Below are 26,644 nucleotides of genomic sequence, written 5' to 3'. Positions count from 1 at the left end.
TGAGATACAAACTCGGGGGCTCCTCCTCTCACCCCATGGTCACAGCCCCTCGGCCACAAGGACTCATCCCAACTGGCCAGCCTCTCTGGGTTTTTACGGCCAACCTTCAAGATTTCACCTCCTCCGATAAGCCCCGGCCAGTGGCCCCTCTTCTTTCCCCCTTTAAGCCTGTGTACCTCTGAGGTTTTTGATCCCCCCATGTCCCAGCCGGAGAAAAAAGTTTGAGTACATTCCCCCAAATTATTTCCACAAATATTTATCAGCCTCCTACCATGGGCCAGGCAATGGAGTCGCAGGAACAAGAGAAACGCAGAGCTGCCTTCTAGTAAAAGGAGACACATGCGCAACCAGCCGACAAACATCCTGATGGACCCAGAGGAGAGGTGCTACGCGGAAGGGTAAAGCTGGGGAAGGTGGGTTTTCTCAGACAGGGCGGCCAGGGAGGGCCTCTCTGCAGAGGGTATTTGAGGGGAGAGAGGCCTAAAGGAGGAGGGTTCGGTGGATCCTAGGGGAGGGTGTTAGCAGCAGGAAGAGGGTGAGGCAGGACTGTGCCTGGGGTGCCCCCAGACAGAGGGGAGGATGGGGGGAGGGCAGCGCCACTCGGCAGACCCAGGAATCTAGGTTTGCACAAAGTTCCCTGGGAAAGGGACCTTGGTGCTACGTTGGAAGGGGGAGGGCAAGTGGTGAGACCCCTTTGCAGGACAAATGAGCAACAACTACGAAAATCTAAAATCCATGTGTCCTCAGAAGAAGCAAACCAATCCCCTTCTGGAATCAATCCTACAGAGACCCCCAGCACCTGTGACCCAAGACATTACATGCAAAGAGGCAGAGAGCCAAGGGGTGAAGAGCAAGGATTCTGAAGGCCGAGCGCAGGGAGAGAGGTGGGGAGAGGAGGAGGGAGGTGGGAGGGGGAGGGGAAAGAAAGAGAGGAAAGGGAGTGGGGGAGGGGAGGGAGAGGAGGGGTGGGAAGAGGAGGGGTGGGAAGGGCAAGAGGTCACTGGGCTGGGTCAGAGCATCTCTGGCCTATGACCCATGACCCTCCCAGCCCCCTCCCCACCCCATACTCCGGGCACCTCTCAGAAACCCCCTTGAGCACAGCATGCTGATGACTCTCTGGGGATTCACTCCTTGGGCCTCACTGGTGGCCAGCAAGTCTCGCAAAGCCGGGCAGGCCATTCAGGATGCCCTCCTTCCCCCCCATGGTGGTGGGCAGTGCACCAGCGTCCTGAAGAGGGACAGAGAGAATTCTTTTAACCCTGGAAACACTGACAGCTGCGTCTGCTTGCCTAGCCCACGGGACTACACGTCACCTCTGAACATACCAATCTTCTAACCAGGTGAAACGGTTCCAATGAGTTCTATTAAAAGGCATCATAAAGATCCTTTTTTTTAAAAAAAAAAAAAAAAAAAAGGCTGATTCCAAAACGTCACACGTAACAAGTGTTTGAAGGGGCAACGGATGCCCAAATCCCCACTGGCAGCAGAGCCTCTGGCCAACCAGGGTCCACGAAAGACTGCTTCAAAGACCTGAGCACTGTTCTAGTTCGTTTCCTCTTTCTGCTGCTTACAACATTATAGATTTATACAAAGGTTAAAAAAAAAAAAAAAAAAAACCTCTCGCAAAAAAGAAATACCCATTTTTGCAAGGAATTTTATAAGCAGATCTGCAGAGTAGGGGAAGGACTAAGAAAATCTCTAAAGAAGCCTGGTTGCAAAATGTTTTTAAAAGGAAAAAAAAAACTTTTAATATAGAAATACCCAATGATACATTTTTAAAGTCTAATTTTGAAGAATGATCAAAACACTTTTTTCTCCCAAACATCCCAAATTATAAGTGGCCACCAGATGCTGGGGTCTGGAAATACGACTGTGGTTTGTTTTATTTTCTTTGCTTTTAAGAAACCTAAAAATTAGGGAAGTCACAAATACCCAGGGAAAGAAAAACTCAGAAAATTGCCAACGTGGTGACTAAACTTGCGGACTGCCAGAGGCTTCACGGTGAACGCACCCAGACCCAAACCTCTACAGCTGGAGAGGGGACCACGAGAGGTCGTGTGCAAACCCAAATGGAACTTGCAATTCACTTGATGTGTTTAAAGGACCCATGGGAAGTGTTCTGTAAGCCAAGAACATTTTACTGTTAAGACTGCATCCACCATGAAGCCCTGTTCTCCACCACCCAAGGACCAAGCAGGCAGTGTCCTAGAGCCTTTTGCAGCATGGAGGGCAGATGTTTGAGGATATGATGTAACCTGGGTGAAGTGAATTCACCCAAGAATGAGTCATGAAAGCAGTCCTCAAATATCCTTTAGAAATCTCAGTTGCAGAACACTGGGCTTAGACCCAAAACCCACCCACACCCACCTCACACAGGGCTCTCCCCTCTTTCAAGCATCTCGCCTTTTGCCATCAGCTTGTTTCCCCTTTTCGTAGTAAAGCACCCCAATGCAGCTTAAGGGGGTGTTACCTGACCTCCACCTGAGCCACACAGGGCATAAGAATGAAGGCAATGGGAAGGGCAGTGGAACAGAGACAAATACTGAGCACCTAGATGAAACTCTACCTGAAGCTGACATCCCAGCTGCGTGAGCTATTACATTCCTCTCTTGTTTAAATCAGTTTGGTTTCCTTTTTCAGTCACTCACACAGAGAGTCCACCATCCACTGACTAAATAAAACCCTGACCTTAGCTAGGAACTCAGAAGTCCAGCTATGCCCACTCCTTCCAAATAACCACCAGTTCATAATGAAACAAGTCCTTTATGTGTCATGGGTGAAGTGTCCAGCTTCACGATGAAATCTGGCAACGGCTTCCTCAATGTCTCCATCCACCGTCACTGCCAGGACAACCTATGAGCCTCAGTCCCTGACTCTAGCCCTCACCACAGTGCTTTTCTGGAAGAGGAGGGGGAAGGGGAAGGAAAAGAGACGAAGAAGGAGAGGGGGAGAAGGGAGAGGGAAGGTGAAGGAGGGGAGGAGGGGGAGGGGAGGGGGTGAATATCAACAGGAAGCTCTTCCTGAGAGCTCAGGATGGGCTGAGCAGCCACAAGCATAAGGCATAAGCACTTTTTTTTTTTTTTTTTTGGCGGTACGCGGGCCTCTCACCGTTGTGGCCTCTCCCATTGTGGAGCACAGGCTCCAGACGCGCAGGCTCAGCGGCCATGGCTTAGGGGCCCAGCCGCTCCGCGGCCATGTGGGATCTTCCCGGACCGGGGCACGAACCCGTGTCCCCTGCATCGGCAGGCGGACTCTCAACCACTGCGCCACCAGGGAAGCCCGGCATAAGCACTTTGATGTAGTATCTCATTTAATCCTCACAAAACCCTCAGAGGTAGGTATTGTTATCATCCTCATGCTCCAGATAAGGAAACTGAGCTGCAGAAGGATAAGTCACTTGCCAGGGTCACACAGCCTGTCCATGGCAGGGCCAGGCTATCAGCCAGCCCACACCCAGCCACCCCAAACGCTGACCTGTCCACTGCCAGGAACTGCCCATCCCTCCCCTTTCCCAGACCCACGCCTGCATGGAGCACTCCAGCCCTCAACAACTGAGAGCTCCTCTGCTCTTTCACTCTGTTCTTATCAGTTACTTCTTTGCTGTCCAGTCAAGCAGCCTCAGCCTCTCTGAGTCTTAGATTATGTCCCTCCTCTGCTCCAAGGGCTCTAGTGGCTTCCACCCCACTGAGAATCAGGTCCAACATTCTCACCAGCCCTCACCTCCTGCCACTCTCCGTGCAAGCTGCTCCAGCCACATGAGCCTTCACCACACCAGCATGACCCCCCTGCCCCAGGGCCTTTGCACTTACTGTTCCCTCAGCCTGGAATGCTTTCCCTGGATGCTCCCATGGCTAACTTCTTAAAGCCCCCTGTTCAAACATCACTACCTCTGTGAAGCCATCCCCACTCAGCCTACCTAAGAAGAGCAACTCCCTCCCACCCCTGCACCCTTTATCCCCGTCTCTGCCTTGTTTTCCTCACTAGCATTTATCACTAGCTGGCACTCTGTGTATTTGCTTGTTTATTTGTTCACTGTCTGTCCTTCCACCCATATGCAAGCTCCAGGAGGGGGAGGAGCTCCTGGCCTTGTTCACTATCATAGCACCTAGGGTGGTGGGCAGGTCTGTGAATGAATGAATGTATGCAAGCACGAGCATCTCTGCGGCCTCACAGTCCATCTGGGGCTGTCTCAGACTCAGCCTCTCTCATGCACGGATCAGTCATAGGAAGACAACCCTCGTCCATGAGAGAAAAAAGAGCCACAGATGAATGGAAGGAGGAAGCCCCGCAGAGACCCTCCTGTGCAGAGCTCAGAGAAGGGGGTCCCCGGGCCGCCGTGGGAACCACAAATGCTCTGTGACTCCTCCCTCACAGAGCTCTGGCTGGAAGATCTCTCTCCCTCCTGATGCCTCCAACTTAGACGCTCAGACAAACCCTGGAGTCATCTTCGGGGCAGCTATGGGGGAGAGGGAGGTGGATGAGGAGGGGCTCACCCTCAGGGCCCTGCAAGGTGGAGTCAGCCCCTAAAAGCACATCCCCCTTGCCTCACCCTAGTCTCCTGGGTCTCCCTGCACATCCAACCACCAGCAAATCCTGTCGGCGCCACCTTCTAAACGCCTGTCCCCTCTCTGCCACCTCCCTGGTCAGGGCCACCACCATCTCCCACCTGGACTACGGCACTGCCTCTTCCCTGGTCAGCCTGCTGCCTCTCCTGGTCCAGCCCACACAGCAACTGAGGGATCCTGTAGAAACACAACCCACTCACGTTCCTCCCCTGCTCTCACCCCGCCAAAGGCCGGCTTCCCAAGCACCTGGAAACAAATCCCAATTCCTTACCTCGCCAGGAAAGATCTGGCCCCAGACACCTGCCCACTCACACCGCTCCTCACGCCCACCTCGCATCCCAGGGCCTTTGCACTTCCTAGTCCTTCTGCCCAAAAAACTCTAGGTACTCTACGCGGCTGCTCCCTCCCAAGGCTCAGTGACAATGCCACCTCCTTGCCGGGCCTCCCTGCCTGCCCTCCTAACACAGGCCATCCACACCCACCCCTGACGCTATCAACCCCACCCCCTGCATTACAGTTTTCACAGCCCTGACACAGTCTGAAGTGATCCGTGACTCATGCTTTCAGGTTCTGTCTGTCTCCCACCCACCTCAAGCACCCCAGCTGTGAGACCGACAAGGTCAGGAATAACGCTCCCGTTAACCCCGTATGCCCAGCACACACCCATACCAGGAACTAGAAAAATATTTGAAGAATCAAAATCTAAGCTCTTATGTTGGGTTCCAGCTCAAATGTCACCTCTCCCTAACGCTCCAGCCAGAGGCGATCTCTGGTGGCCTCCCAGAGTTCTTTACCACAGCATGGCACCCTCCCCACTGTCCTCCAGCTGGGAAGTTCTGGTCAGAAGGACACACAGCCACCCTGGGCCTGGCGTCGAGCTGTGATCTCTGTCTCACCGTGTGACAGGATTCTCCGAGTGGGCCCAGCGAGGCTGGGGAGAGGCGACCTAGGGGCAGCACTCGAGAATACTTTTATCTTGATCTTAATAACTACGGCTATCCTATCAAATCCATGAGTCATGAACGCTCTTGCTTAAGAGCAGACTGAAGTTTTAGGGACTTCCCTGGTGGTCCAGTGGCAGGGGCTCCACGCTCCCAGTGTGGGGGGCCCGAGTTTGATCCCTGGTCAGGGAACTAGATCCCACATGCCGCAACTAAGAGTTCGCATGCCACAACAAAGAAGCTGCATGACACAACTAAAAGATCCTGCGTGCCACAACTGGGGATCCCACATGCCGCAACAAAGATCAAAGATCTCGCATGCTGCAACTAAGACCTGGCACAGCCAAATAAATAAATATATTTAAAAACTATTTTAAAAAAAAGAGGAGACTGAAGTTTTAAAAAAGGAAGGAGGGTCAGATTAAGTAAAAATATTATATAAATCATGTTGTAGCCGGTATATGAATATGACAAAAATCATAAGACTGATATTGCAGTAAGTCTTAGGAAACACTAATGGATGGATGGATGGATGGATGGAAGGATGGATGGATGGATGGATAGATATATATGGATGGAAGGATGGATGGGTGGGTGGAGTGATGGATGGGTGGATGGATGGATGGGAGGGAGGATGGATACGGATGGATGGGTGGATGGATGGATAGGTGGATGGATGCATGAACAGGAGGGAGGGAAGAAGGAGAAAAAGAATGAAGTGAAAGGGAGGAAAGAAGGAGAAAAATGGGCCACACACATAGTAGGGGCTCAAAAAATATACTGAATTAACCCGTCCACGAAGGAAGCACAGTGCTGTGTTGAGGAGCCAGAGCCCTAGAACCGCACTGCTGGGTCACATCCTGGTTCAGCCTCTCCTCCCTGTGGGGCCCTGGGCAAGTGACATAACCTCTCTGTGCCTCAGTTCCCTCATCTGTAAAATGGAACAATAAGAATTACCTCCATTAAGGTGTCAGAAGGACTAAGCAAGCTCACGGGCGTCGAATGCCCAGGACGCAGCTTGATACACCCGAAGTGCTTGGTATGTTTCAGCTAATAGTAAGAAAAAGTAACTGAATCCATCCTCAGACCAGCACAGGAAAATGACCCAAAATCTCACCCCTTCACCTCTTCAAAAGCAGCCTGAAGTCCCACTGGCCTCCCCAGAAAGTTTTCCAGGAATGAAAGAGAAAAGAGGTGAACAAAGGCCTCCACAGCCCCCAGGCTCAATGGGAGTAGGAGGGCAGTGGGCAGCAAGGTAATCTGAGAAGTTTAACAGGGAAAAAAGAACACGGGGTGGGGGAGAAACAGAGGCTAAATTCAGTCGCCCAGGCTGCCTCTCCAGATAGCTAAATTCTGCTCTGTTACTTCTGCGTGCTTCAGCTTTTCTTAGCCTCCAAGGGGCTTTTGCCTAAATTAGTGCCTGCAATATGCCGCAGAGAAGAAAGGGAAGGTGAGGAGAAGCAGAGAAAGACTCAGAGTCCGCTGGGCCTGCCAAACCCGCGCTGACTGCCCAAAGGGTCAAAGTCAAATCGCAGAGCCTTCCCCCAAGGCCACGGCCGGCAGGGTCATACCCACGGCCCACAGCCCAGCCCTCAGCGCCCCCAACACTTTCCCTGCCATATCCCGACCTCAGGAGCAGCAAACAACTCCTCCATCCACCGACCACCTGTGGCCACCTGCCCTCCCCAATCAGCTCAAACGTCACTGGCTGCTCAGGTGGCTGGGTTCACTGCCCAAGAACCCCAGCATGGGTTTATTTCTGGAGGAAAAGGAAATAGAGCAAGCACATGCACGCATAATGTACACACTCTACTAATGCGTGGCGATGCCTATGCAGAATATAGCACCCCCGCTAACGAGCTCAGGCCCACATGCAGATTCACGCTCGCGCATCACACGCTCACATCACTCCCTGCAGTAAACACACAGAGAAACGCACGCGGAAATAGTCACCTTCGCGCTGTTTCTGCCAGACGGCAGAGCCTTGGTGGTTCCTGCATCTGTCTGCACGTCTGTCTGCGCTTGTGTGTGTGTGTAATATTAACGATGGCTGATGTTACTGGGCTCCTGCCATGTGCCGGGCACTGTCCTACGTGCTACATCAACCCCATAACGTAGGTATTATTATTACCCCTATCTGACAGATGAGGAAACTGAAACACGGAGGCAGAGTCACTGGCCCCGAGATTACGCTGCTGGTGAGTGGCAGAGCTGGAATTCGAACCCAGGGAGTCCGGCTCCCAAGCCTGCACCCACGTCACTGCTTTATGCTGCTGTAGCCAGCCGGGCTCCACATGCACCCTGAGCACCAGCTACGTATTAATTCCTGAAATAATGGGTTAGCCCCATTTTGTGGATGTACAGATTAGAGAACAGAGGCACCAAGAGGTTAAACAACTTGCCCAAGGTCACAGCTGGGACGGGGCAGGGCTGGGGATGGAACCAGAGATTGACTCTAGATCCCAGGCCCTGATGCGCCAGGGGGCTTCCAGCTGTAGAAAGGTAGTTAACTCCTAAAGTCAAAGGCAGGGGCTGTACAGCGAGCACCCGTTATGAGCGAGCCACGGTTTCATGACCCTGGGGGGAAGAGGCAGGGATCCCCAATGACCAGATGCCACTGGGGCCCTCACCAAGCCCACCATGCCAGTGAGGGGCCAGACTGAAACACGACTGGCCAGACATGAGCCCGAAACCCCCAGGGAAGGTCCAGAAATGCCCGCAGTCAAGGTCGGGGGCCCAGCGACGCCCCTCCCCACCCAACAAGTCGCCCCAAGGGCAGAGTGTGCAAACTGGCAACCCACGGGCTTGGCCCACAGACGTGTTTTGTTTGGCCAACACAGTGTCTGTTAAAAATATGACTGAGTTGCCAACTTTTAAAAATTGAGTGATTTCATACACAAGACTCCATGTTTCCGGCTGTTGGAAAACATCTTTAAAAAGTCAGGAGATCTGGCAACACTGGGTTTGTGTTCCCACACAGGAACTGCTGCTCAGCTGCCCCTTTACACGGGACATGGGACACGGGACCTCCGGTCCTCCAGAAGGCATGCGGTCAGGGCTCTGGAGCTCGTCCGCCAGGCTCACTGCTATCTGAGCCCTGCCATGCCCTCACTGTGTGATCGTCGGCCAATTACTGCTTCTGTGCCTCAGTTTCCTCACCTGTAAAAGGGCAGCCACCCAATAGGACAGGTGCCTGGAACCCAGTAAGCACTCGATAAGTGTTAAATGGCATCGCTGTCTCTCCAACATCAAGGCCAAAGGCTTGAGGTACTGTTTTGTAATAGTAAGAGCTAGCACACATATAGTACTTGCTATTGCCGGGACCTGTCCTAAGGGTTGTACTTTTTTTTTTTCCTTTTTTTATAAATTTATTTATTTATTTATTTATTTTGGGCTGTGTTGGATCTTCATTGCTACACGCGGGCTTTCTCTAGTTGCGGCGAGCGGGGGCTACTCTTCATTGCGGTGCGCGGGCTTCTCATTGCGGTGGCTTCTCTTGCTGCGGAGCACGGGCTCTAGGCGCGCGGGCTTCAGTAGTTGTGGCACATGGGCTCAGTAGTTGTAGCTCGCAGGCTCTAGAGCACAGGTTCAGTAATTGTGGCACAGAGGTTAGCTGCTCCACGGCATGTGGGATCTTCCCGCACCAGGGCTTGAACCCATGTCCCCTGCATTGGCAGGCAGATTCCTAACCACTGCACCACCAGGGAAGTCCCAAGAGTTGTACCTTTAAGGGCTCATTTAATCTTCCCAAGAAAGCCATGAGGCCACTCCTAGGTATATATACTCAAGAAAAGTGAAAACCTATGTCTGTACAAAAACTTGTACACGAATGTTCATAGTAGCATTATTCATAACAGCCAGACAGTGGAAACAACCCAAATGTCCATCCACTAATGAATGGATAAAAAAAGGTGATATATCCAGATGATGGACTAATACTCAGCCATAAAAAGGAATGAAATTCTGACACATCTACAACATGGATGAACCTTGAAAAAGTCATGCGAAGCGCAAGAAGCCACACATTGTATAATTCCAGATCTGTAGAGACAGAAAACAGATTGGTGGCTGCCAGGGATGGGGGAGGGGAAGAATGGAGGGGTCTACTAATGGGTTTGGGGTTTCTTCTTGGGGTGATGGAATGTTCTGGAATTAGGAAGCAGTGATGGTGCACAGCCTTGTGACTATGTAAAAGCCAGTGGTACGGACGTTGTTAACGGTAAATTTTGCAGTGTATGAATTGTATCTCAATTTAAAAAAAAATTAAAGAAATCTATGAGACAAGTATTCTTATCTCTGTTTTATACATGAAAAAACCAAGGCACATGGAGATTAAAGATATCCAGGCTGATGCTGAAACAAGAGAAACAAAAAGACAGATGGTGAGGTGACGTCATGTTTCCTACACCTGGCTACTCTACCTGTCAACCCATGGGCATCTGGGTTTGCAACTTCACACAGGCAAATCATTTCCTCTCTCTGGGCTCCAGTCAAAGGCCAGACTGAGATGGCTCTTATCTAGATCCCTTTAAGGTCTTCAAGGATCCTACAAGACTAGGGCATTGTAGTGGAACACTATTTATTCATATCTATAGGGACAGCTGTGGCCATTAATAAATGATGACTTTAACGACCGACAGTGGGAAATGGCCCTCTCCCAGGTGCATGGGAAGAAAACATTCTGGGTTTTCTGAGTCCAAGCCCTTCACACGGCTGGCTCAAATGTCAGAGCAAGGGGGCTCAGCAGCCCACCTCCTCCTAAGAGGGTCTGACCAGGAGGACCGTCCCATCAGGGGAGGATGCCTTACTCACCAGGCAGGAAGACTACCTCACCGGGTTAGAGGGCCACCTCCCTCAGCAGGAGGAAACCCCACGAGACAAGAGGAGCCTCCTGTTCACAGGGTGGGAGGACCACCCCTCCCTCACCTGGAAGACCCCTCCATGGGACAACAGAAACTCCTCCCTCGCAAGATGGGAAGACCATCCTTACCCCATTTGGGGCAGCAGGATCTCACTGGGCTGGTGGTGGCTGGAGCTGCAGCTTTTCTGCAAACAAGCACCTAGAAAGTGCAGTCCTTTCTCTGAGCACGGAAGGGTCCCCAAGGGTGCCCTGCATTGGGGGTCTCTGAGGCAGCCCCAGTCTCAGATGCAGGGACCAATCTGCAAATGATGATGCATTAGAAGCCAGACAGAGAGAGGGAGAGACACAGAGAAAGAAACAGAGAATATGACCGAGGAGGAAAAGCAGAGGGAAGGGAAGGGAAGGGACAGACCCAGGTTGACAGAGAGCTCAGTAGGAAGCTGGAGGCAGGGCTGGGGACAGAAAGCAAATGGGGAGAATGAACACAAGTGTGCTCAAAGCCAGCAGCAAAGAGGCCCGGATGCAGAGGGAGGACCCCCCAGAGGCCTGAGTTTGGGGGTCCTTCCCACATGAAATGGCAGCACCAGCGCCGTGGCCGTCCAGGGTTTCTCTGGCCCGTGCTGCTCCCACGGGTCTACAGCGTGGGGCATATCTCTGCAAACCTCTTCAAGGGCCTTTTTGGCAAAAAAGAAATGCACATTCTCATGGTGGACCTAGATGCTGCGGGAAAGCCCACCATCCCGTACAAACTGAAGCTGGGTGAAATCGTGACCACCATTCCCACTACAGGCTTCCACGTGGAAACCGTGGAACACAAGACCATCAGCTTCACTGTGTGGGACGTGAGCGGCCAGGACAAGATCCGGCCTCTGTGGCGCCACTGCTTCCAGAACACACAAGGTCTCATGTGACTTCGTGGTTGACAGCAATGACAGAGAGCGTGTGAATGAGGCCCGAGAGGAGCTCATGAGGATGCTGGCAGAAGACGAGCTCAGGGACGCCGTTCCGCTCGTGTCTGCTAACAAACAGGACCTCCCCAATGCCATGAATGCAGCTGAGATCGCGGACAAGCTGGGTCTGCACTCTCTGTGCCACAGGAACTGGTACATTCAGGCCACCTGTGCTACCAGCGGGGACGGGCTCTATGAGGGACTGGACTGGCTGTCCAATCAGCTCCAGAACCAGAAGTGAGCTGTACTCCTCTCTCCTCCCCTCTCACTCCCTCCTTCTACCCTCGCTTTACTCTCATGTGGCAAACGTGCCCCTGGGGTGTGAGGGCCAGAAGCCGTCTCCATGGTCGGTCACGGTGTGCTTCACTGTGCTGTAAGTGTGCAGACGCCGCCTGCACCTGGGTTTTTATTTAACGTAAATGGTTTTTGTTTCCAATGAGGCAGTTTCTGGTACTCCTATGCAATATTACTCAGCTTTTTTTAATTATAAAAAGAAAACCAACCCATTGTTTAGTACTGAGAAGGGATTTTAGGCACACGGGTCATCCAGGAGTCGCTGTGTCAGAAAAGCCTGATGTTCCTCTTCTGGGCCTTACATCTGTGTTGAGATCCATTTTGGTGGTTGGTTTTTAACCCAAACTCAGTGCATTTTTTAAAATAGTTACAAATACAAGATAAGGAGAACACTTGGACACACAGAAGGGAGAAATGTGCCTAGTGTAGGTTCTGCAGTAATGGCCTGAGTCCAGTCCACCAGTGGTCTGTTTCCCGTTGGGAACATGAAACGGGGCAGAACCAGCTATGATCCATTCTGCATAGTCACAATAGGGGGTCCCTGTGATTTGCTCTGTCTTGGGTCATCCCACACTCCATAGCGTTTGTGCTTGTATCTGTGCTTACGTGGCTGCCCAGGAGATGGGCTGGAGGCTGCAGCCACCGCTCTCAGACCCCTTGGAGGAAGCCCAGCCTTTTCTCGGGTCAGCACGGGCACTTTGGCTGGAACACTCTTGTTTGAGCGGGACCCCTGCAGTCCCCTTGCTTGCCTGCTCCGGGCTCTCTGGGGTCTCACCAGCAGGAGCGCGGCTGGTCATCCTTGAGCCCCAGCACCTCGGAGCCCCTGTCTACATGTGCTTTCACTCCCTCAGCCTGCAAGGGTCAGATCTGCCATCAAAAAATGATAACCTCTACTTTTTTCTTTTGTATTTTGATAAACACTGAAGAAGCTGGAGCTGTTAAACTTTATCTTGGGGAAAACCTCAGAACTGGTTTATTTGGTGTCGTGGAACCTCTTACTGCTTTCAATACACAATTAGTAATCAAAACAAAAAACAAAACAAACAAAAAAGAAATGGCAGCACCAGGCCTGCCCAGGAGCCCCCATCAGTGGGAGAGAGGGGAATGGGGGCTGGGGGGCAGCTTCCCCAGCCAGGCAGCAGCCTGCCAGGGCAGCCTCAGCCAGGGAGGAAGCCGGCTGGTCAGGCTGGGGGCTGGGTTTGGATGTGCCAAGCATCCAGCCAGGTTGTCATGGCCACGGAGACAAAGAGAGGGGCTGATGAGGGGCCCCAGCCGCCTACAGTCCCCAGGGAAGCCCAGTCTCTCTCTAGGACCTGCTTAACCAGGGCTCCAGGCTGTTGGCCAACCGCACGTCCACGGGGAAGCCTGCAGGTCAGGGCCTATCCAGCTGCCTGGGTTGGAGAGGGGCATGAAAATCATGGCCCAGGTAGGGTCAGCAAAGAAAAGATCCCCAAGCACCTAGACTTTGCCAGCCAATCCTAAACACCTAACCTGCCTGGGCCTCAATTTTTTCATCCATTAAATGGGAAGAAGATCCCTCAGCTCATTCTAGCTCCCAGGGGTAAGGAGCTTATATGGAGAGAATCAAATGTCAGAACAACAGATTAATAATAAAGCTCACATTTATGGAGGTCATACCATGGGCCAGGGCCTGCTCTTAGCACTTTCCCCATCCTAACACAGCATTCCTCCAACTATCTGTTGGGAAGAACTATTTTTGTCTTTAATTTCTAATCCGTTTGAGACTAATACTTTCGAAAATTGCAGTAAAAGTGAATTACTAGAAAAACAAAGTAAAAAGGCAGACTACATGCCTAATTTTCTAGTCCTGGACTAAACTGGCATAAAATTACTCTGTGAAATTGCTATAAAACTTTAAACGTTTACTCTCAGTTTCTGTCCTTATCTCCACGCAAACCACACTGAGTCACACTCTTAGAGCAGGTGACCCTCACGACCACCCAGGAAGTAGGTCCTAGAGCAGGCATGAGGGCGGCCTGCACAATGGCTAAGAGTTCTAGCAGCCCAGGTCCTTGTACCGGCCCTGCCACTTCCTGGCAAAGGACTTCAATAGCTCTGTGCCTCAGTTTCCCTATCTGCAATATGAGAATAAGACTCATGGTATGTCATAAGGGTTTTGGGTGGGGATTCAATGAGTCAATCCTGCGAAACTCTTTAGAACGGTAACTGATGTATTTAAACCCTCACTAAACATCATTTATTACTGTAAAATATCATTAAATGTCAGGTGGCATTGTTACTGTGACTCTCTATCTCCTCACCCTCACCCATCAACCGCCACCAGATGAGTCAGGTATCTATTAAGATGACTAGCTTACTGTCTGCCGTTCCCGCGAGAATGCTAGCTCTATGAGGGCAGGGGCTTGGGTCAGTGCTGGTACCCATTAAACACCCACCTCAGCCTAGAACCATGCCTGGCACTTGGCGGGTGCCCTCAAAATGGGAAGAAGCATGAACTCAAATCCTGGTTCTGCCATGTATTTGCTGTGTGACCTTAAGCAAATGACTCAACCTCTCTGGGCCTCCATTTCCTTATCTGTGAGATAGCAATACAATAATGACGCCATTGCCCATGCATACAGGGAGGCTTGAAGAACGATGCTCCCTGTAGCACTTCTCAGCACTACACTTGGCAATGTCTGGAGACATTTTGAGTTGTCACAACTCGGGGGTGAGGGGGGTTGCTACTGGCATCTAGTGGGTAGAGGCCGGGGATGCTGCTAAACACCCTACAGTGCACGGGAGAGCCCCCCACACCAAGCAATTACGCAGCCCAAACTATCAATTATGTGAAGGTTGAGAATTCCTAATATAAAAGAAAAAGAATCACCTAGATACCTATTAAGAGGGGAACGGATGTATAAACTCCAGTATAATCGTCCCGTGAAAGAGTAGGCAGAAGTTAGAAGGAATGAGCTGGAAGTGTGCAAAACAACATAAAAAGATCCCCTAGACAGTGAACAAGGCTGCGGAATACTGGGTGATCACAAGAGATTACGCTCAGGGAGCAGGTAAAGGGACGGAGCTAGAATTTAAACCAGGAGGCTGGCTCCGGAGCCTACAGCTTTAAACATGGCCTCGGTTTGAGGCCTTTTACTTAAACAAATGCACACGCTTAAAAACACACCCTGTCTTTTCCACAGGTTCATGTTTATGTATGTCAACGACACAAACACACAGGGAAAGATCTGGAACACTGCACAGTAGACTAGTAACAAGAGACACTGGAGGTGGGGGCAACCAGGGATAGGAAGGAAAAGGTTCCCTTGTCTGTAATTTTCTACAAGGAGATTTTGCATTCATATCTGTCATGTAATTAAAGATGAGCGATAAATTACACATGGACAGACCCTTTGGGGTGATCACTTGGTAATGTATAGAAATACTAAATCACTACGATATGCACCAGGAGCTAACATAGTGTTGCAGGTCAATTATACTTCAGAAAACAAACTCACAGAAAAAGAGATCAGATTCGTAGTTACCAGAGGCAGGGCGTAAGAAAATTTGGTCAAAAGGTACTAACTTCCACTTATAAGATATACAAATACTAGGGATGTAATACACGACATGACGAATACAATTAGCACCACTGTATGTTATTCATAAAAGGTGTTAAGACAGTAAATCCTGAGCTCTCACCACAAGGAAAAACACTTTTTTCTGTTTCTTTTGTTTTGTATCTGCCGGAGATGATGGGCGTTCACTAATCTTACTGTGGTGATCATTTCATGATGGACGTAAGTCAGGTCATTATGCTGCACACCTGACACACAGTGCTGTAGCTCAATTACATCTCAATAAAACTGGAAGAGAAAATTAAATAAATAAATACTAAAACAGATGTATATACCCTTAACCCAAAAGTTCCCTTCCCAGAAATGAATGAACTTACAGGTGTGAAGCAGTCTGCATCTGTCATACCATCGTTTGTAATGGCGAAAGATGGGAACAACCTCAGTGTCTATCAAGAGGAGACCAGCTTAAAAAAAGCCACCATGGGGCTTCCCTGGTGGCGCAGTGGTTGAGAGTCTGCCTGCCGATGCAGGGGACACGGGTTCATGCCCCGGTCCGGGAAGATCCCACATGCCGCGGAGCGGCTGGGCCCGTGAGCCATGGCCGCTGAGCCTGCGGAGCCTGTGCTCCGCAACGGGAGAGGCCACAACAGTGAGAGGTCCGCGTACCGCAAAAAAAAAAAAAAAAAAAAAAAGCCACCATGCATCCATCCAGTGGAATTCTATGTGCTATTATAGAACAAGCTCCAGGATACAGGATGGAAAGGGGGACAAAGCCAAGTGCAGAAATGTGAGTACAACAAGCCATCACTTTCATGTAACAAAAGGGGTGTGTCCCATCTGAAGGGCCCAAGGTCAGCGGCTAGCTTTGGGGCGGGACCTGGGAGGCTGACTCTTTTTTTTTTTTGACTTATTTTTTTAGAGTAGTTTTGGGTTCACAGCAAAATGGGGCAGAAGGTACAGAAATGTCCCCTCTACCCCTGCCCCACACACGCACAGCCTCCCCCTTATCGGCGTCCCCCACCAGAGTGGTGCATTTGTTCCAATCAATGAACGTGCGCTCATACGTTACCGAGAATCACCCAGAATCCACAGCTTACATTATGTTGTGTACATTCTACAGGTTTGGACAAATGCATAATGACATGCAACCATCACTATGCCACCACACAGAGCAGTTCCACTGCCCTAAAACTCCTCTGTGCTCCACCTCTTCACCCCTCCACACACCCCAACCCCTTGCAACTACTGATCTTTTCACTGTCTCCATAGTTCTGGGAGGCTGACTTTTTAATCTGCGTTACTTATGCCTTTTTAATTTGAACCGTGGACATGATTACATACAATACATATAAAAATAATATATAGTATACGTATATATAATTTTTAGGTACACACATATATACATAGTTATGTATACGTGTATATTTATAATATTTTAAAAATTAAAAGGCACAAAAGAGCATATACTGTATGATTCTACTTTACATAAAGTTCAAAAGCAGGCAAAACTAATCTGTGATGACTGAAATCAGAACAGTAGTTACTTTGAGGGATACTGACTTGGGAGGGAACACCCTCTGGGGTGCTGGCAATATTTACCAGCTGATGTGGGTGAAGGTTACACAGATAAATTACATGTAAAAATTCATCAAGCTGTACACTTAATATTGTAGGTAAGACATGCCCGAAAAAATCTGCATGTAAGACATGCCTAAAAAAATGAAAATTAAAATTTTTCAGGAAAAAACAAAGTTCAATCACAGTGAGGGGCATTTCTAGAGAGCCCCTCATGGCCAGAGGGAACACTTTGCTTGGGGCCCTGGGAGGGGGCCAAGCTGGGGTCGAGGCACCCCCCCCACCTCGGCCCCCCAAAAGAAACCAAACGGGAATCAAGCTGGCCTTTGTGGCCGGGTCCAGCAGAACAGGACAAAGGGCCAAATGACGGCCCCCTGCCCCCTCCAGCCCCCCTAGGACACTGAAGCCCATTCATATTGGAGGCTGGCCATTTCCCCAGGGCTCCAGCCGCCCTTCTCTCCGGAGCCGGAACAATATCCCCTTTGACCACCCCCTTGTCTCCCACTTCCGCATTTAATTGCAAGTTCATGGGTATTAAGTGGCCCATACAGCTAACCTAGTTCCCTCTCCCCTCCCCGCCCCCCAAAAAAGAGGCCCACAGCGCTGTCTCTGTTCACTGCCCCTCTGTGAGCCCGCTCCTCCACAATGATCTGTCCAGAGAGAAAAAAGAAAGAGCCCCCCTTCCTCCCTCCTCCACGCCCTCCTCAAAAACTCTGTTCTCACCCAGAAAGTGCCGCCTTGCAAACCAAGCTGCTCTGGGCCCTGGCACGGGGGCGGCAGGCAACCTCTGTTCCAACCTGCCAGGCTGCCGCAGGCTCACTTTGCACCTCCCTGGTACCCCACTTGATGCTTGAGGAAACCGAGGTCCAGGAACGGTGGGTGACAGGCCTGCCGTCCAGCCAGGGCCAGGGCTAAGAGCCTCAAAACTCCTCCACCTGGGTGTCCTGATTTTCCCTTAGCTGTCTTCTTGCCCGTACTCAAGGGTGCGACCTAAACCTTTGACCCTTAATCCCCTCTCTAGCTTCGAAACCTCAGGGACAACTCTGAGCTGGTGACCTTTAAGGGTGGGAAGGAGGTTACATAAGCCATATGAGCCCACTGCCCTTCACAGGAACCCACTTTGGCCCTGGTTCATGGATTTCTACTGCCAGAATGTCCCCTAGCCTGTAACACCCATCCTGACCACCTACGCCTCCTCCAGGAAGCCTTCCAGGTTACACCAGTCAAGGTCTAACTTCCCCTCTGCTGAAAAGCCTCACCTCCCACATTCCTCCACCACCAATTCAAGTCTGAGCCAGCTCTATCACCATCCTGAATTTGTCACCCTCTCTTTGTACCACCTCCTGGTGCAAGCTGCCACCATCCTTTGCCAGTTACTGCCACCAATCAGTCTTGCTGGTCCTACAGCCCAGCCTCCACACTCTGACCCAAGCGGCCCCTTTTAAAACATAAATCAGACCATACTCCCGCCGGCTTACAGCCCTCCAGGTCTGCCCGCCACGCCAGGAGGAAGGGCCTCCCCTAGCCCCGCTCACCTTTACCTGCCAGGCTCTGCCCAAGTGCCCATTACCTTCCTCACCTGATGTCCTCCCCTCCCTCCCTCCACTCCAGCACCTGCTGCACTTCAAACTCACCAAGTTCTCGCTCACCTCCCAGTCTCTGCACTTGCCATTTCCTCCTGGAACTCTCTTCCCCCAAAAGTGTCACATACCTGGCTCCCATGCATCATTCATGGCTTTGCTCCCAGGTCAGGCCTTTTCTGAGCACCCAGCAGAAGGCAGAACCTCCTCCAGGTCGCTCTTCATCACACCCGCCATCCTCCCTGCCCTGATTCCATCCCAGCATGCAGGTGTTAAAATTTGGAATGGTCCGGCTCCTTTGCACTTGTTATTTCTCTGTCGCCCCCCTGTTAGAACATCAGCTCCACCAGAGCAGGGACTTTGTCTGTTTTGTTCACTCCTGTGTCCCCAGCACCTAGTACAGCATCTGGCACACAGGAGGTGCTCAACAGGGCTTCCCTGGTGGCGCAGTGGTTAAGAGGCCACCTGCCAATGCAGGGGACACAGGTTCGAGCCCTGGTCCGGGAGGATCCCACATGCCGCGGGGCAACTAGGTCCGTGCATCACAGCTGCTGAGCCTGCGCTCTGGAGTCTGCGAGCCACACCTGCTGAGGCCCGCACGCCTAGAGCCCGTGCTCCGTAACAGGAGAGGCCACGATGATAAGAAGCCCGCGCACCACGGCAAGCAGTGGCCCCAGCTCACCGCAAGGGGAGAGGGCCGCGCCCAGCGATGGGGAACCAGGGAGGCCAAGGATAAATAAATAAAATAGATTTATTTTTTAAAAAAAGGAGGTGCTCAATAAAGATGGGGGATTTGATTAATTAGCAAAAGATTGCTCCTATTTTTCTTTAACTGCATTTAATTCAAGAGCTGCCTCATGGGCTTCCCTGGTGGCGCAGTGGTTGAGAGTCCGCCTGCCGATGCAGGGGACACGGGTTCGTGCCCCAGTCCGGGAAGATCCCACACGCTGCGGAGCGGCTGGGCCCGTGAGCCATGGCTGCTGAGCCTGCGCGTCCGGAGCCTGTGCTCCACAACGGGAGAGGCCACAACAGTGAGAGGCCCGCGTACCGCAAAAAAAAAAAAAAAAAAAAAAAAAGAGCTGCCTCATGCTCTGTTACAGTAAGCAGGCACTACTAACCAACTGCTGCTGACCAGCTCTTGGGCTACTAACTGGACCAGCCAAGGTCTCCCTGCAGTATGAGGAGGGTCTGCATTTCAGGGTTTCCATACAGCTCCTGAAGCTGGAGCAGAGAGAAGGGGCGGGGGCCTCCTACCAGGTGCCGGGCAGGGATGGGCAAATGAAGGCTCGCTCTGGGGACTGATCACCCCACCCCCCTGCTGGCCGAGACCTCCTCCTCTCTGCAGGCCCAACTCAATCAGGGTGCCCCGGAGGCCAATCCTTCCCCCGCCAGAATCACCCACTCCTTTCCCACATTCTCAGCTGCTGCACAGCTGAGTGGAAACATGACGGTCAAGAGCAGGGTTCTGGTGCAGCGAGGCCTGAGTTCGAATCCTGCCTCTGCCTCTTGTCATAGACTCTTAGAAACTCTGCTGGCTGCGTGAGCCTGGGCAGGTTACTGAGCCTCTCTGTGCCTCAGTTTCCCCTTTTTTAAGGAGCTCTACCTCACAGGGTAGTTGGAGGGACTGAAGGAGGGAAAAACAGCTAAACCAACACTTCTCAAACTGCAGAGAGCTTGGAAATCATCGGGGGGCCTGTTAGGAGCAGATTCTGATACAGTGGCGCTGGAGTGGGTCCAAACTCCCTTGTGGATGCTGTCGGTCCCTGGAGCAAACCCAGAGGAGAGCAAGGACTTTGGGGCTTTCGCATACAGTACGTGCTCAGTAAAATGTATATCCTGTACTCACTGTCATCTGTCTAAATGAGTCTGCAGAGGGCTGTGTATCTGTCCTCCTACTGGGATTATGTTGGAATCTTTTCAGATCTCTGCGAGACCCTGACTTAAATCTGTAAACATAAATAAAAGGTTAATCTTAAAAAATTAGCAGCTACCATTTATTGAGAAGCCACTTATTTTCCTCCATTTAATTCTCAGCACTCCCCTGCACACTGGGCTGGGGGTGGCAGGGGCTCACTGCATGGAGACCCTCGCAACCACCGAGTTTAAGATGCTCCCCAACACACGGTCTGTAGCCTCCTAAGAATGAAGAGCAACTTCTATAAATCCTGTAACCCTTCTTTGAGCAGCACAGTCCCACCACTGCCCTGGAGCTGGTGTGCTTTCAAAGCAACGGTTGGTTCACAGTAAAGTATTTCAAACGCCACTATCTGGGACCCAGTTCGGTCCAAGATGCATTCTGTTCACATAGCCCAAGACTGGAGGGGCCCTCCCGTGCACCCCACGGGGAGACTCTAGCATCGCCATCTAGACAGGAGGAAAATGGAGGAGCAGAGAGGTTGGCCAGCTTGTCTGGGGTCCTGCTGGCGTGCAGGCTTCTGTCCACCCCAAGAGGACCAGCGAGGGCCTGTGTGGGAGGGGCAGGGGCTGCCTCCCCGCTGCTGGGCACCTCCACCCATGCAGATAGGATTTTGCTCTCATCAGCCGCCGCACCAGGGGCCCAGCAGCCCCTGCCATAAAGGGGCCCTGGGAGAACTTTGATGTGGTGGAGGATGGAGCCAGCCTGACTCAGAAGCCGGGGCCAGCTGTGGGGGAGGGGAAGACCCACACCCAGCCTTCAACATGGTCTCAGCCTCTCTCCAGTCCACTTGGGCCCCCCAGGTAGTTTCAGTGTAACTGTTCCACCAAACCCTTTTACTCCTGACCGCATTTAAACCTCATAAAAATCCTTCGAGTTAGGTACAACAATCACTCCCCATTTTAGAGGTGGGGAAACTGAGGCACAGAGAGGCTAAGTGACCTGCTCAAGTGGCAGAGCTGGATTCAAATCTAGGCTCAGCTGATGCCAGGGCAGGCCTAAACTTATTTATAAGTACTTTAACCAGAGGGTGACCAACCATCCTGGTTTATCTAAGACTGAGGGGCTTCCTGGGATGAGGGACTTTTAGGTTTTTTTCTTGGTTTTTTTGGGGGTTTTTTGTTTTAATTTATTTGTTTGTTTGTTTTATTTTTGACTGTGTTGGGTCTTCGCTGCTGCACATGGACTTTCTCTAGTTGAGGCGAGCAGGGGCTACTCTTCACTGCGTTGTGTGGGCTTCTCACTGTCGTGGCTTCTCTTGTTGCAGAGCACGGGCTCTAGGCGCACAGGCTTCAGTAGTTGTGGCACGTGGCCTCAGCAGTTGTGGTGCACAGACCTAGTTGCTCTGCGGCATGTGGGATCCTCCCGGGCCAGGGATCGAACCTGTGTTCCCTGCATTGGCAGGCGGACTCTCAACCACTGCGCCACAGGGAAGCCCAGGACTTTTAGTTTTAAAACCAGAACAGTCTCAAGCAAACCAAGGCAGCTGGTCACTCTATTTACCACTCTACCCATCAATAAAAATAAAGATAATAATAACAGTGAAAGTAACAGCAGCTGAAAACCACTGAGCACTTACACGTGCCAGGCTCTGTCCAAACCCCCGAAGCAGGATTTTCCTTGACTCCTCACCACACAGGCCTGGAGGCGGGGCTTTTGTTCGCCTCCCCTCCTCCCCCATTTCACAGATGAGGAAACTGAGGATGGGAGGCCGCACAACTTGCCCACGGTCAGCACCAAGTAGAGGGCACACAGCCTCTCGGATGGCAGGAGGGTCCCACTCGCCACGTCCTGAGGCTCTTGTAGTGGGCCAAAACAACCCCAGGAGCCATGGTCCGCTTTCAGCACTGACCTTTATGAGAGCAGTGTCTTTAACATACATGACACGGGACCAAACTATTGTGGCTGCAAATCGTCACAGGATTTCTAAAAATGTGAACTTACAATGTGCCACTTAAAAACTGGGTGGCCAGGGCTTCCCTGGTGGCACAGTGGTTGAAAGTCCGCCTGCCGATGCAGGGGACACGGGTTCCTGCCCCGGTCCGGGAAAATCCCACATGCCGCGGAGCGGCTGGGCCCGTGAGCCATGGCCACTGAGCCTGCGCGTCCGGAGCCTGTGCTCTGCAACGGGAGAGGCCACAACAGTGAGAGGCCCGCGTACCGCAAAAAAAAACAAAAACAAAACAAAACAAAAAAAAAAACTGGGTGGCCTTTGGGCAAGTTCCTGTACTTCTCTGGGCCTCAGTTCCCTCGTCTGTAAAATGGGGATAATAAGAGTCCTCTCCTCACAGATGACAGTGAGCATCCTGTGAGATCACACTGCAGGGCTTAGAACATGATCTACAAAGGAAACAATAAGTATCAGCTATTAGTATTAATGGCTGTAGTAGTATTGGTATCACTATGTATTGACATCACATGCAGCGTAGTTTTATGGAAACCATGTAAACAAGATAAGGCACACTCCCTCTTTCAGCAACTCTCCATGTCTGTGTGGATAAATGATGTCAAACTGCGAGAGGCCAGGCCCAGCCGGGCCCTCCCCCTCGCTGACAAGCATGGAGATGAGACCCTCCCAGCCGCCCACCCAGCAACAGCCATCTCCACAGAAGCAAGTCCAGACCGGCCCACCACTCAGCAGCACCCAGAAGGCTCCTAAAACCACCCATTAATGGGATCCGTTCTGGCCAAAGCACGATCCTTTAGTAGGTGAGAGCCAAGGCAACAGTTCCCGCCACATGGAAACTGGCTTTCTGCTCAGAAACCAGCCCAAATCCTGAACTTGGCCGCTCCTCTCCCCTTCTCCCCATCCATCTACTTTCTTCATAGCAGCCAGAGGGATTCTTCTAAGATAACTCATTCACCGTGACCCCCTGGCCAAAAACCCTCTGCTGCTCTTAGAATAAAAGCCCAGCTCCTCCCCTGGGCTCCGTGTGATGCAGACCCCACAACGCTGTTCAGACCTCCTCCCCCACCCACTGTCCCCTCACTCACTCCACCCCAGCCCCACACCGGCCTCCCTGCTGATCCTAAAACTGGCCAAGCTCATCCCTGCCCCAGGGCCTTTGCACAGGCTGCTCCCTCTGCCTGGAACACAATTCCTCCTGCCCTTCTTCCCATGGCTGGCTTCTTGGCAACCAGGTTCCAGTTCAAAAGTCATCTCACCAGACAGGCCTTCTCTGATCATCAGATCCAAAACAGCCCCCAAAACCATCTAATTTATAATCCCTGTATTACGGTATTCATAGCACTTGTCACTTGCAGAATTTTTGTTGTTTATTGTCCATCTCCTCCTATTTAGATGCCAGGTCTTTGAGGGCAAGGATTTTGTCTGCTTTGCTCTCTGTTGCTCCTCCAATGCCTGGCACCTAGTAGGACCTTAATCAGTATTTCCTGACAGTATGAAGACGTTAGAAAATAAGATTCCTGGAGCTTAAAATGTATCTAACACAGTAGATCACCTATTCCCTGTGTGACAAGGGCTCTGAGAGAAGACAGACAGTGCAGAGAGCAACCTGACCCAGCCTGGGGAGGGGGAGGGACGAGCCAAGGAGTAGAAAGTACTTGAGACCCTCGCCCCTCAGAGTGTGGTCCCTGGACCAACAGCACGGGCATCTCATCTCCTGGGAGCCTGTTACAAATGCAGCATCTCAGACCCCACCCCAGACCTGCTGACCCAGAATCTGCATTTTAATTAGACCTACCCCAGGCAGTTCTATGTATAGTAAAACTTGAGACATCCTGGGTTAGACCCCGGGAAGAGTAGGCAATAGCAGGCATGTCTGGTTCAGGGTGTCCCTGGGAACCAAAAGACCCAGGGCAGGCCTATGAAGCCACCTTCATATAAAAAGTGGCCCCCCAGCACCACAGGCCAGAAAGAGTGGTGAGGCCCATCGGGGTCCCTGAGCATCCTTCCTCCCTCAGGCCCGAAATAGGATCCGAGAAGCCCAGAGCCTTGCATATGTGGGTGGGGAGGGAGAAGGGGGATTAGAACCCAACAGATTTATGTGGCAGACTCCCCGAGAGCCACACCATCTGGAGCCCCTTTGTGATACAGGGAAGGGAGGACAGTGGAGAGGCAGCGAGCCGGAAATATTTACAAAGCATGGGACAAGGGGGCAAAGGAGGTAAGTGCAGGGAGAGGCAGGGGGCCACCTGTCACCAGGAAACCTGCAGCACCCCCTCCTCCACCTCCCAGCCACCTGCAACAGACAGGGCCACACACCCCAAAAACTGCTTAGAATCTATGTGAATCCACCCTTTCTGTAGCTCCCGGAGATGTGACCTCCTGAAAGTCAATCCTGAGCCCTGCTCTTGGTACATGTACCTGTGGAGAAGCTGATCCCTCACTTCCATCGATAAGGATGAACATGTGACCCAAGCCAGGCAATCCGAGTTCTGGGCTCCTAGATAAGCAATACTTGGTTCATGGACGGGTACATGTCCTAAGGGTCAGGCCGGAGAGCACCTGGATCCAGCTATGCCTGAAGCCATTTTTCCTGAGTCAACTGAGCCCAGAATAGCCTTTTTTTTTTTCCTTAAGACTCTGACTTGGAGTTTCTGTCATTCACAACCCAAAGAGTTCTGACTAATATATCTGTTAAAGCACTTACCACACTGTAATGTCATTACTTGTGTCTATTCTCTCCCCTGGATTAGAACTCCTTGAGGACACAAACCATTGTTTGATTTAGTGCTGTCCCTGATGCCTAGAAGAAAGCCTGACATACAAAATAATCTCAAGAGATATGGGACAATGAATGGGTGGCTCTTCCTTCCTTCACTCTACAAATATTCACTGAGCACCCTCTGTATGCCGGACATTGCTCTAGGTCTGGGAGCAGCAGGGAACAGGAGAGACAAAAATCCCTGCCCTTCAGGAGTTTAAATTCTAGTGAGAGGAGAGCAGACAATCATCAAACAAGTAAGTAAAATCTAAGTGCAATGGAGAAGGGGGAGAGGGAGCATGGGGAAGAGGTATGCTTTTAGATGGGAAGGTCAGGGAAGGTTGCACTGAGAAAGTGGGATATCAGAGCAGAGACCCAAAGAGGTAACTAACCACAAGAATACCTGGAGAGTGTTCTAGAGCAAGCAGACAGTAAGTGCCAAGGCCCTGAGGCAGGAATGTGTCAGGTATGTTTGGAGATGAAGTCAGGCAGACAGACACGTGGAGCAGGAAAAACAAATACTGAAGGGCTTCCTAGGTCATCATCAAGGCCTTGACATTTACAGCAAGTGAGGTGGGAGTCATAGGAGGGTTTTGAGCAGAGGAGGAATGTAACCTGACTTACAGACAATGTGTGTGGAGAACCACCTGTCCGGGGCAAGGGCAGAAGCAAGAGACCAGGGAGGAGGTGACCACAACAGTCCTGGCAGGAAACGATGGTGGCCGAGACCATGGTGGCAGCGCAGAGGGGTGAGGAGTAACCATATTCCGGACGCTCGTTGAAAGTGGAGCCAGCTGGACCTTCTGAGCTTTCGGATGCAGGATGTAAGAGGAAGAAGAGAATCGAGATGGCCCCAGGGATGAGTCTGAGCAGGTGGAAGGATGGAGGGACCATTACCTAGACAGAAGGGGCTGTGAGCAGGGCAAGCTGGTGAAGGTGGGGTGTTGGCAATGCCCGCTAGACACCCAAGGAGAGATGTCATCATCATCCGGATACAGATGCTTGGAGGTCAGGGCAGAGGTCAGAGCAGGAAATATAAATTTGGGAAATGTTAGCAAAGGGATGGCAGTTAAAGTGATTGAACAAGACGAACTCGATCACAGAATGAGGAGAAAATGACAGAGGGAGAGAAGGAAGGAGCCATCCCCAGCCCCCTGACACTGGGCTCCCACCCCCACAGGTGATAAAGAGTAATAATGACGTCAGCTCCTCCTCCTAGAAGGACCTGCTGTGGACAAAGGAGCTGCACATCTAGCATCTCACCTGCGTCCAAGAAAGAGGCAGGGGAGGATACAGCACTGCCCGCCCCACTGCATCACCCAGCTGAGGAATCTGAGGCTCGGGGAGGGACAAGGCTGTCGCAAGGTAGTCCAAAGGCTGTCAGCTGGCAGACCTGCCCGAATCGGGCCCCTGGCTGTCGACACCATGTGCTGCTACCAAACACAGCTTTTCCTGAGCAGAAATAAAAAGGACCCCCGCCCCGCCCCCCCCACCTTCCGGGGCTGCCAGCACAGAGGACGTGACAAAGACTGACACGTGGGCAGGGGGCTGAGAACATACCTTGGCCCGAGACATCGAGATATCGTGGTGACTGGCAGACGACAGTGCTGGCACCAAGCTGCGGAGCCAGGAGGGGTGGCCAGCACCCAGCTCAGGCCTGGGTCTCCAGAGTCTCCCCAGCATCGAGGTCTCCCACTTCTTGGACTTACAGGCCAGCCCCGAGCCCCGAACTCCACCTCCCTCCCCCAGGGATGGCG

The 26,644-nt window shown here is 51.7% G+C and overlaps 1 protein-coding gene and 1 pseudogene across 1 annotated transcript in view; one reads left to right on the top strand and one right to left on the bottom strand.

The window, feature by feature from the left end:
* PREX1 (phosphatidylinositol-3,4,5-trisphosphate dependent Rac exchange factor 1) overlaps window positions 1–26,644 on the bottom strand; it is a 197,702-nt gene that overhangs the window by 149,767 nt on the left and 21,291 nt on the right. The gene's annotated exons all lie outside the window — the stretch shown is intronic.
* LOC132438523 (ADP-ribosylation factor 1 pseudogene) lies at window positions 10,937–11,558 on the top strand (annotated as a pseudogene).

This window comes from Delphinus delphis, chromosome 15, assembly GCF_949987515.2.
Source record: "Delphinus delphis chromosome 15, mDelDel1.2, whole genome shotgun sequence".
Lineage (NCBI taxonomy): Eukaryota > Metazoa > Chordata > Mammalia > Artiodactyla > Delphinidae > Delphinus > Delphinus delphis.
The sequence above is the reverse complement of the archived record's forward strand: the minus strand, read 5'-3'. Positions and strand labels throughout refer to the sequence as shown.